The 11,117-nt window shown below is 44.2% G+C and overlaps 1 long non-coding RNA gene and 2 other non-coding genes across 3 annotated transcripts; 1 reads left to right on the forward strand and 2 right to left on the reverse strand.

The window, feature by feature from the left end:
* The first annotated feature begins 34 nt into the window (after positions 1 to 34).
* On the forward strand, positions 35 to 198 carry LOC115300611. The gene has a single exon (XR_003912772.1). It is a non-coding gene; the product is annotated as a U1 spliceosomal RNA (small nuclear RNA).
* Positions 199 to 4,704: 4,506 nt separating this feature from the next.
* TRNAQ-CUG lies at positions 4,705 to 4,776 on the reverse strand. The gene has a single exon. It is a non-coding gene; the product is annotated as a tRNA-Gln (tRNA).
* Positions 4,777 to 5,058: 282 nt separating this feature from the next.
* On the reverse strand, positions 5,059 to 6,430 carry LOC115300349. The gene is made up of 3 exons (XR_003912611.1): positions 6,400 to 6,430; positions 5,389 to 5,843; positions 5,059 to 5,198 (listed from the first exon to the last, which is right to left on the reverse strand). It is a non-coding gene; the product is annotated as an uncharacterized LOC115300349 (long non-coding RNA).
* Positions 6,431 to 11,117: the final 4,687 nt, after the last annotated feature.

The raw sequence follows: 11,117 nt of genomic DNA on the forward strand, positions 1-11,117 counted from the left end.
GAGAGGGTGTAGTGGGGCGGAGCGCGAGGAAAGCATACTTACCTGGCAGGGGAGATACCATGATCAAGAAGGTGGTTTTCCCAGGGCGAGGCTTATCCATTGCACTCCGGATGTGCTGACCCCTGCGATTTCCCCAAATGTGGGAAACTCGACTGCATAATTTGTGGTAGTGGGGGACTGCGTTCGCGCTCTCCCCTGGCTTAATTGGTGATAAGAATAGATCATTTACACTTATGGATAATTGTTTTTATGACTTGCTATGTTTGTTGGTAGTTGTGGGGGAAACGTTAAGTATGCTTTTTCTTGCTTTTGTACGTTTTTAGGAACTCGGTCTTCTGTTTTTAAAGTACCTTTTTAGACGGCCGAACTCCCTTCAGTTCTTATAGTTAAAATAAATAGGTATTATCTTAAATAGCCGCTGCTATTTCAGTTTGCAGTGCTAAGTAGAAGTTGCCTAGAAGTGATGTTTCTCCGTATGTAGGTGTTTATGCTATGCGAGAGACTTGATTAGTCTACGCAAGTCGGAATCGCAGTCAGACCTGAATATTGGCCAAATCCATTGTGATCCTCTCAGAAACATACAATAGTCTTTGGAGTGAACGGTGACCAGTTTCTTCTCTTGTGAGAAGCTACAATTAGGTCGTCTATGACCCCTACACTTTAAATATCTAATCTTGCTTCCGACTTCATTTTTTAAGTATTAGCTGCCTTACTTGATGTCTTTTGCACCTTATAAGCCATTACTAGCCAATTCCAAAGATACCACCCACTCATCCTTCCTTCCCCAAAGCACTTCATATTTCTGGCTTTGGTTTTCCTTTCTTTCCACTTCTCTCAGGCTCTCTATGGACACAAAAATACTAGCTCTCTCTCAACCTCCAATTTGCACCTGACAGGCTTCAGTAGTGTGGCAAATTAGGAAGCTCCCTTAAAATCGGGCAAGAATTATAAACATTTTTTTAAACTGTCAGAAGTGATTTTAGATTTTCCCTATCTAAAAAGGCAGTTACCATATATTGAACTACAGTTTATAAGAAAACCAACCAGGTCCAGTGTTGACAGCTGTGAACATTTTGCCAATTTCTTTCCAAGGATGTCTTCTTGCTCACTTCTGATCTACAAATGTCCTGGCAAATAGGAACTACTTAACCAAACAAAGGCAGCCCATGGAGGGAAGAACCCTCAAGCCTCCTGTTGGCTTCCTCCAACAGCATTCAGAAGCTGTTGCCACCACTGCCACCACTCCAAAGATGAGGAACCGGAGTTGAGTTGAAAGTTGGGGGTGGAGTTGGGGAAAGGGTTGTGTACACACAAGGGCAGGTCCAAAGAAAACTGAAGAGCACATTTGAATGCCTGTCAAATATTGAGGACACTGAAAGTGGAAGTCATAGGTCCTACAGACTGACCTAGTTTTGAATGAATGATTCTTGTATTTGTGAGTGTAACATCCATTTGCAAAATACATTAGTTTTAAAAATTAAAATTTTTAAATGGAATTTATAAAACACGAGCCCACCAAAGGGACTTCTTTATAGGAGCTTTGTTTATACCAGTTCCCAAACTGGAAACATATCAAATGTCCACTAAGAGATGAATGGATAGGGGGGCGCCTGGGTGGCTCAGTCGTTTAAGTGTCTGACTTTGGCTCAGGTCATGATCTCGAGGTTCATGAGTTTGAGCCCCACATCAGGCTCTGTGCCTGGAGCCTGCTTCCGATTCTGTGTCTCCCTCTGTCTCTGCTCCTCCCCTGCTTGAACTCAGTGTCTCTCTCAAAAATAAGTGTTAAATTTTTTTGGAAAAAAAAAAAAAGATGGATGGATATAATTTGTGATAAATTCATTCAAAAGAATACTACCCTTCAACAGAATGGAACAGATGCCTGATAAGTGGCAACAATAAAGATGAATCTCAGAAACATCATGCTGAGTGATAAAAGAGTACATACTATGTGGTTATTTACAGCGACAAAACTACATCATTGATGCCCTGAAAGAGGAGGCGGTGTGGGGACTGGCTGCAAATGGGCACAAGGAGACATTGTGGAGCAATAGAAATGTTCTTTGTTCTTGAACAGGGTGGTGGTTACATAGGTGCCTCCAGCTTGTCAAAAATCATCAAACTTGAAATGGATGCATTGTGTTAGTTACAAATTACACCTTAAGAAATTTGATTTTAAAAATAAATTCCAATTTTAGTGTCTGATTTTTAATTAATTATTATTAGCCTTGGAAAGTTCTTTTAGAAGAGCATCTCTCATGTGGTGAACACTTTGATTGGATGTCCAGCAGTTCCTTCACATATGTTTTGTATCTTTTTCTTCAGTTAAACTCATGCCCTATTAAACTGAGTACTTTCAAATAAAAATAGGCTCAATTTTATAAAAATCATATTTGTAAATATATCCACACTATAGATATTCAAATATGACTCCATTAATAATTACCTAATGTATACAGTCATTTTTTATTTTAAGACGTTTCAAAATTTTACATATACGTATTTTCAACATCATTTGAATTTTAACATTTGGGTTTTTTTTAATGTTTTATTTATTTTTGATACAGAGAGAGACAGAGCATAGAGGGGGAAGAGCAGAGAGACAAGGAGACACAGAACTGGAAGTAGGCTCCAGGCTCTGAGCTAGCTGTCAGCACAGAGCCCGACGCGGGGCTCAAACCCATGAACGTGAGATCTGACCTGAGCCAAAGTTGGAAGCTTAACCGACTGAGCTACCCAGGCGCCCCTAACATTTGTATAATAAGCATGTAAAGCTTTTGCAAAAAGTTAGAACAACTTAAAAAGTAGCTTTGAAGAAAAATATGTAAAGATGTTAGAAGTAGTTAATCCATGTGGTGGGATAAGGACAAATGCTTATCTTCTTTTTGTTCACTTGTTTCTTCCTTCCTTCCTTCCTTCCTTCCTTCCTTCCTTCCTTCCTTCCTTCCTTCCTTCCTTCTTCTTTCTTTCTTTCTTTCTTTCTTTCTTTCTTTCTTTCTTTCTTTCTTCTTTCTTTCTTCTTTCTTTCTTTTTTTTTCTTTACACTAGGTTCCATGCCCAAGGTGTGGCTTGATCTCCCGACCCTGAGACCAAGAGTTGCATGCTCTAAAAGTCACCCAGTACCCCTATTTTTCATATTTTTAAATGAAAGAAAAAAAAAAGAATGTCCCAGAAGTGAAAGAACAAAATAGATATGAAAGAGGTGTGGAGTAGGTGAGAGGAAAACATAAAGGGGAGGAAAAACCTGGTTCTGGCCGGAAATGGGTTTGAGTTGGAGAGTTTGGGGAGCATCTGTTGGGATAAGAAGGGCTTGCGGGGGGCAGGTGGCTCATAAGCACGCTTAGGATAGTTTTATGCCTGTTGCATGATTCTTCCTAGGTGTTTTTTCAAAAGAAATTATATAGACTTAAATTTCTTGTGCAGCATTTTTACCATTTTTTAAAAGTAAGAGGAGTAGAAACCCTCCTCGGGAGAGTGAAGCAATGCCCCCTGACCAGCCGTAATCTCCGGGCTGGGCGGATCTGGGAGTTTATCAGCCTGTTGGGGCCCAGTAGGCCAAAAACCCTCCCGCATAGCGACCCTGACGGCACCGCCTCCCGGGCGCAGGAGAGTCTATATAGTGACCTTGACTGGCTAGGCCTTCCGCAAGCAGGAGAACTATTTGGGAAGTTGCGGAACAAGTCAAAAGACAGTGAAACCACATTTGACCTCCTGGGTTGCACATGTGGCTTCTGTTTAAGCTGTCTATGATTTTCTCGTTGCTTTTCAAAGAGGCATATACTTTTAGGTTTTGAATCAACTTAGGTCAATTAGTGACGCCAGCTTTCCCTTATATTATTTTTGTTTCCAGCTCATTGCCTCCTGTTGGGGGCAAACACAATCCTCTGTTTAAAATTTACTTCTTGGAGGATAAGCATCTTGCCCATAAATAACTGCTGAAGGGCCTTAAAGGAGTGTGAAGCTCCTCATAGAAAATTCTTTAGGCTTATCTTGTGTATAGAAACAGACCCCTGTTAAGGAAATCCTTGTCATGTAGTGATTTATATGTTATGCCTCATTCCTGTTTTTGACTCCTGTCCTCTCTCCCGTGATAAGAATGATCCTTTCCAAAGCATGTTTTTACTTCAAGGACCATAAACTATGTAACCATTAAGAAAAGATGTAATCACCTATGGTATATCAGACACTGACTATCTTAGTAAAGTGTGGTATTACCACCATTCACGTTGTCTGTCTTCTTTCTTATAGATCTTGCGCTGACACCAACCCCCTACTCGGGATCCTTAGACTGCGGTGCGTGGGCTGGTCCCCCGCATCAGCCCATCTGATCAGCTCAATAAACGGAATATAGGAATTCAGTTCCTTGCTTCAGAAATGCCCCGGGATACTTGCAGTTTAGGACTATGAACCATCGACCTCAAAACGAAAGCACTCTCCCGCATCACAGACGGAGAGACAAAGCGTGCAAGTACGGCCGGCGCGGGGCAGGATTGAGCGGCAGCCGCTGGTGGCTTTGACCCCGAGCCCAGCGAGCCGGGTGGCTACAGTGGGTACGGGTGGATCGCGCTGCCCTGGGAACCAGGTTTGTGGGTCCCCGAGCGCCGAGGAGGAGGCGGGGGACGCGGACGGAGAGAGCAGGGTCCCTGGGTCGGAAACTGCGTGTCCCCCCCTCCCCCCAAAACACCACCCTATCCAAGTTAAACATAAAGGTCCCACCGAGATTTGAACTCGGATCGCTGGATTCAGAGTCCAGAGTGCTCACCATTACACCATGGAACCCCCACGGGAGAGAGGTGTTATCCCTCGCCAGAGGTGTGTAAGTACTGATTTAGCATCCTCATCCCCGGCAATAATCCTCTACTGACCCAAGGCTAGACCACAGTTGACCTGCGAGGGTGGTCAGCTCTCTTGCTGTCTCTCTGCCCCGCCTCCTTTGATTGACTTCTGTCGTGTCACTCACACCTCAGAAAAGAGGGAAGAGCTCATAAACCACACATTCTGTTGCCGTTTACCCAGAGTTTCCCGTCCAGAGGTGACAGTTTTGCATACCGTACAGTAATTTTCCTTTTCCTTGCCTTCACCCGTTTCCCATGGCCCAGAGAGGGCAGGCGATTCTCAGAGCAAGACTTGGGACTTCCTGGGTCCTTGACCACATTAGCCCCCATCACACACCAAAGCCACCACGGACTCTTCCCTGTAATCTGTAAAGACATGTCAACAGGGGAGTGGGCTTGGGAAGCAGAGAGATTTCCCTTTAATTTTTCATACACTTCTGGGTTTTGTTGTTGTTGTAAGTTTTTATTGTATTTCTGTATTTGGTAGATCTACAACGCAAAGTAATCAAGCATGTTTAACATTGACATAAAACACTCAAAATCAAACCAAACTCACCTGCGGTGACTCAGAATCAACCATATACTATGGAGGCCACAAGCAGGGCTTGGAATCCTGTACAGTCACAGACTGTTCTCTGAGAGTTTGGCCGAGTCAGTTCCGTTCCAGTTTCTCAATATATCATGACCTGGAAACTACATGCTTTAAAAAAAAATGAACATGTATCGAGGTGTCCAAGAGCACTCATGCATGGGCCACAGGGAATGCATGCCTCTAGTACTTATGTACACAAAATACCACTACACTAAATGTTTCCATTGGTAATTGAGATAAACCCACATTGCATCTCAAAATCACAATGAAAAGGAGACCTCTTTTATTTTATCCCAAAGCCATTTCTTCCCTTACCCAAAACACAAAACAGAAAAAAATCGACATCGAAAGGAAAAAGCATCTGGCTAAACCACAGAGTCTGAAAGATGCCCAGCGCTCTGGAAGAGGGTGTTTTGTTCCTAGAGAATGAATGAGGGTTGAATTGAGGAAGGAGGTAAAGGAGGAAGATTTTCCCCTCAAAGTTTGAGGAAAGATGGGACTTCCTTCTGGAAAACAGAAAGGTTGAGCTGTAACTAACAACACAAAGCATTCCTCCAGGAGAACTTGAAAAGGAGTCCAGGTTTATGACTGCAAGAAGCAGAAATAGACTCTGGCTTATTTCAGAAGGAAAGAAATCTGTTGAAAGGATGTTGGGAGTTCACAAGAAGGCCCAGGAAACCCGGAGCCCCAGACTCTGACTGGGACCAGGAGAGAAACAGATGAGATTGGAAACTGTGAGGGTGAAGAGACTGTCCTTGTGGGGTCCGTGAGCCCAAGGTGAGAGGCGGGATGGGGGGGCAGCTGTCGTGTTGGGGGCCAGGGTCACAACAGAATATAGGTCCCCCCTCCTCCTCCACGGGCCCCTCCTGCCTCTTCTGTCCTCCCCTCTGTCTCCTCATCCCCTTGCTGCAGCCCGTGCTGCCCCTTTATCGGAGCTGACCTGTACCTGGCACCAAGAGGGGGGGGCTTACTTACTCCAGCATCAGTGGCAGGTGACTTTTGTTCAAATGTGACCGGGTTTTGCTGCCAGTGGCAGCTGATCACGATCTGCATGCCTGAAACAGGAATCTCTTGCTCTGTCCCACTTTTTTTTTTTGTAGAGAGGAGGGAGGAACCCTTGGTGGAGGGCTGAGGAAAACACCTGAAAAGGGGGCAAAAATCTGCTTACTGTCAGAGCCTCTGCAGTTGTAAACCGATGACGGCCCACACTCGGCCTTTAAGACATGGTTAAAATTTCAGTGCCTTCCTCCTTCACAACGTGTATGGCTGCCATCTGTCCTTATCTCCCAGAGAGGACATGGTTCGTAGATATGTCCCTCCTTGGGAAGGTTACCATGCTTTGGACTTCAGTTTGCCCTGCGGCCTTGCAACTTCGCTCTCTGGCAGATTTTGTAGATCATCCAGCTTTATCTTGTTGTCCGGGTGGGAACAATGGCCTCTTACAACTTTTATATCTTCAGTCCATGTGGGATTACACTTCTGTTTTATGAAATCTTTACCTTTTCATCTGTCTCTGGACTCATTTGCTCTCAGTGCAACCACATAAATTCCTTTAACTGATAACAGCTTCTCTTGAGGCCATTAGGTGGGGACAATGAGCACCTCAAAGATTCCTGCAAAGGAACACAGGTCCATATATTAGTGCTGAACGGAAACCTTCCTACAGACCAGCTGAAACTTACAATTATCATCGGCAGCTGTAGCTGAGTTTCTGTAACGGGGCTCTCCTTAGTTGCCATCCTTGTCTCCCCACAAGTTCCTAGGTGCAGGCTGTGAGAGAGAAGGGAGTATAGCAGGAGTGGGGGCTCCGGACGCGTGTGATGCTTCTTCACGTAGCTTCCTTGCACACTCAGGGCCTGCTTGGCCTCCGTTTCGTAAATACCACTCCTGTTCCGTGATGGACTGAGCCGATCTCATTACACTTGTTAGTGTGACCAAGATGTTCAAAGGTATCGTATGCATGGTCCCCCCTAGGGCCTGCCTTTTATAAGCACTTGAGTAGAGTTTCCAGTGATAGTTTGCATATTCCTATTGCCACATCATGCCATGGGCAATGTTTCAATTGTTTATTTTTTTAATTTTTGGTGACTGCTCTATAGTTTGCAATATACACTTACAACTAATCTCAGTCAACTTTCAAATAACACTAAAATGCTCTACAAGTAGTGCAGGTCCTTAGAATAGACGCAGTTCGAGCCCCGTGTCAGGCTCTGTGCTGACCGCTCAGAGCCTGGAGTCTGCTTTGGGTTCTGTATCTCCCTTCCTCTCTGACCCTCCCTTGTTCACACTCTGTCTCTTTCTCTCTCAAAAATAAATAGACATTTTAAAAATTTAATATTTATTTATTTTTGAGAGAGACAGAGCATGAGAGGGACAGAGAGGGAGACACAGAATCCAAAGCAGGCTCCAGGCTGTCAGCACACAGCCCAATGTGGGGCTTGAACCCACAAACCACGAGATCATGTCCTGAGCAGAAGTCAGATGCTTAACCGACTGAACCACCCAGGCGCCTCTAAAAAAAAATGTTATAATAAAGGACTACAATGAATAGCTGCTCCCAAATCCTTGAAAGACACAATTTTCAAAACTCACTCAAGGAGAAATTGATCATCTAAATAGGCCTAAACTGAATCAACAATTAATAAGCTTCTGAAAACAAAACCAGACTTTGATAGTTTCACTGGTGAATTCTACCAAACATTTAAGAAAATGATACCAATTCTCTAACAGTATCTTTCAGAAAATAGAAGACAAAGAAACATTTCCCAACTCATTCTATAAGGCAAACTTTACCCTAATACCTGTTTAAAAATTAAATTCAATCAAGTACATTTGAAGGTCCAATTAGCTTTATTATTAAACAATTCATGAATAGGGCAGCGTCCTATCTACCAAGTTGAAGGGAGCTCCACTGGTCTTAAACAAAAGTTTTTAAAGGGGGAGAGAAGGCATTAAAGAAGAAAGAGGAGGGTAGAGGAGAGAAGGAGGAGGAGGAGGAGGGAATTTGAGAACAAGGAATGCGTTGTGCCTTCCTACGGGAGGAAGAAGGGAGGGGTCTCAGTAAATTTCCTAGTATCGACCAGAAAGCTCCGGAAACTCTGTGCTGACTGGCTAAAGATTACATGCTGGGGTAGGGGTGAAACTGCAGTTAGGTCAGTTATTGAGACCTCATTTACTGACTTGGGGGCCTTCACCTACATGATGCCATTCTGGGCTTGTGGTTTTCTTTTTTCTTTTTTAACTTTTAAAAAATTTGTTAAATATTTATTTATTTTTGGTAGACAGAACACAAGCAAGAGGGCAGAGGGAGAGGGAGACACAGAATCCGAAGTAGTTTCCAGGCTCTGAGATGTCAGCACAGAGCCCGCTGCGGGGCTCGAACCCGCAGACCTGAGCCGAAGTCGGATGCTTGACCAACTGAACCACCCTGTGTTTTTTTTTTTTTTTAACAATTACCCTTCCTTTTTTTTTTTTTTAAGTATTTTTAAAAGTTATTTATTTTTTATTTTGAAAGAGAGAAGACAGAGACAGAGAACGTGAGTAGGGGAGGGGCAGAGAGAAGCAGAGCATGAAAATCCCAAGCCCTCTCTGTGCTGTCAGTGCAGGGCCCAATGTGGGGCTCGAACTCCCAAACCATGAGATCATGACCTGAACGGAAATCAAGAGTCAATCAAGGTGCCCTGTTAATTCCTGTTCTTTTGACCAAACTCAATTACAGTGAGAGACGTGATAAAAATTTAAGCACTGGTACCACTCCCAGTTACCACTTTGTAGTTCTCTACTTCTGTTGATCCTTTCTTTGGCATTCACGGGCCATGATGTTTTTGTTCAACATCCTTGATATCACAGATTACTTCAAGTAGAGTTGGAGGATGATGTCAAGAACATTTCCCAGAAGCCAAAGTGAGAACAAGGAAATAAAAACAAACATTTAGTTCAGGAAAGTGGATGAGTTCAGGAGATCCACACATGAACTGTCGTGTAACTAACATGATTTCCCCCCTAGGTGAGTTCCAGGTAGAAACTATACCCAGTAGAATTGTCACACAATCTTTATTTGCAACCAATGAGGAGATCACGGGAGATAACTTCCAAAGCCTTGACTAAGAGAGCAGGCGTGAGCAGGTTCTTTTTATTTAGGGTAAGGATGAATATTCAGAGTTTTGTCATTGCCTGTAAAGGCAGGCATAAAGTTGCCCAGGCGTACTTAGAAAACAAGCCTCCTAAGTGCATCTAATGTCACATTCGTGAAAACTTTAACATTTTAATGAAGGAAATGTAATTGTCTGGCAAGGGGAAGGGGGCTGTGGAATGGGCTCCCTATCTCTGGTAAGGAATTCAGGGTCTTGGGAGGCCTGAGTGGCTCAGTCAGTTAAGCATCTTGATTTTAGCTCAGGTCATGATCTCACAGTTTGTGGGCTCAAGCTCCGAATCCAGCTCTGTGCTGACAGCACTGAGGCTGCCTCATATTCTCTCAACCTCTCTCTTTGCTCTCCCCCCCTCCCCCCCCCGCCTTGCTCTTGCACACCCCGCCCCACTCACTATCAAAACAAACAAAACACACACATTAAAAAAAAAGGGAATGCAGGGGTCTTAATTATTGATTTATTGTCTCTCATATGGTTAGGCTACTTCATAGCCTAGTTTTTACACTCTCTATTCCTTTAAAATCTGTAACTACTGAAAATTTGGCATTTCTTTGTATTTCTGACACCTCCTCTGAAGTTTTTTAAGAAGCGTGCTTAGGCAAATAGAGCCTGTAGGGCATCACAGATCACAGAAAAGAGCTGGGGGCCTAAAATGACTTCTCTTGTGTCACGAAATCTACATCCAGGCTTTCTTTTTCTGGGGACCCTTAGCTCTTTCTGCTTACAGTATAATATGTGTTCCAGAAAAAAACTAGAAAAAGAAAATTCAAAACACTTTCCCACAAAGGTTGACAGTGAAATGAATGAAATGTTCCATGAATGAAACTTAAACCTTCAAGAATGGAACAGATTTCGCCACCAGTTGTGAAGCTTAATGGGTTTCAATAGCCATACGCAATGTGTATATACACAGTTCTTTTGCAATCCTGTTCTTTCCACCCAGAAAGGCATTGTTTGAAGAAAGCTGTACTGGCGTCAGCAGCCTACCAGACAGGTTCCCGCAGGCCAAAGGTTTCAGAACTCACGACCTCTGCCCCAGCGGGTTGGGTTTGGAGGAAAAGAGGAACTGGCCCTTGTCACTCCCTGCTACTGGTTGGCGGGGAGTGTGTCGAGGGAGAAGCGAGGAGAAGGGAAATGGCAGGGGCGGGGCATGGGCCGGAGGGAAAGGAACGACCTTGTGACGTCACGGGAGGGTGTGTCCTATGTAAATTTGGGGGCGCAGAGGCTGCTGGTTCGGCACCTGCTGCTTAAATGCCGTATGATCTCACGTACTTTGACAACCGTTCCAGGATCGTTGGTTGAAACTGCGTGTCCTGCGTGTGCGAAAGTCCTAGGGAGGCTCGTGTGTGTGTGTGTGTGTGTGTGTGTGTGTGTGTGTGTGTGTGTGTGTGTGTGTGTGTGTGTGTGTAAGTGACCGTGAGTGTAGAGTGTGAGGCGTGAGAGGGTGTAGTGGGGCGGAGCGCGAGGAAAGCATACTTACCTGGCAGGGGAGATACCATGATCAAGAAGGTGGTTTTCCCAGGGCGAGGCTTATCCATTGCACTC

This window comes from Suricata suricatta, chromosome 8 (genome assembly GCF_006229205.1).
Source record: "Suricata suricatta isolate VVHF042 chromosome 8, meerkat_22Aug2017_6uvM2_HiC, whole genome shotgun sequence".
NCBI classification, from domain to species: domain Eukaryota; kingdom Metazoa; phylum Chordata; class Mammalia; order Carnivora; family Herpestidae; genus Suricata; species Suricata suricatta.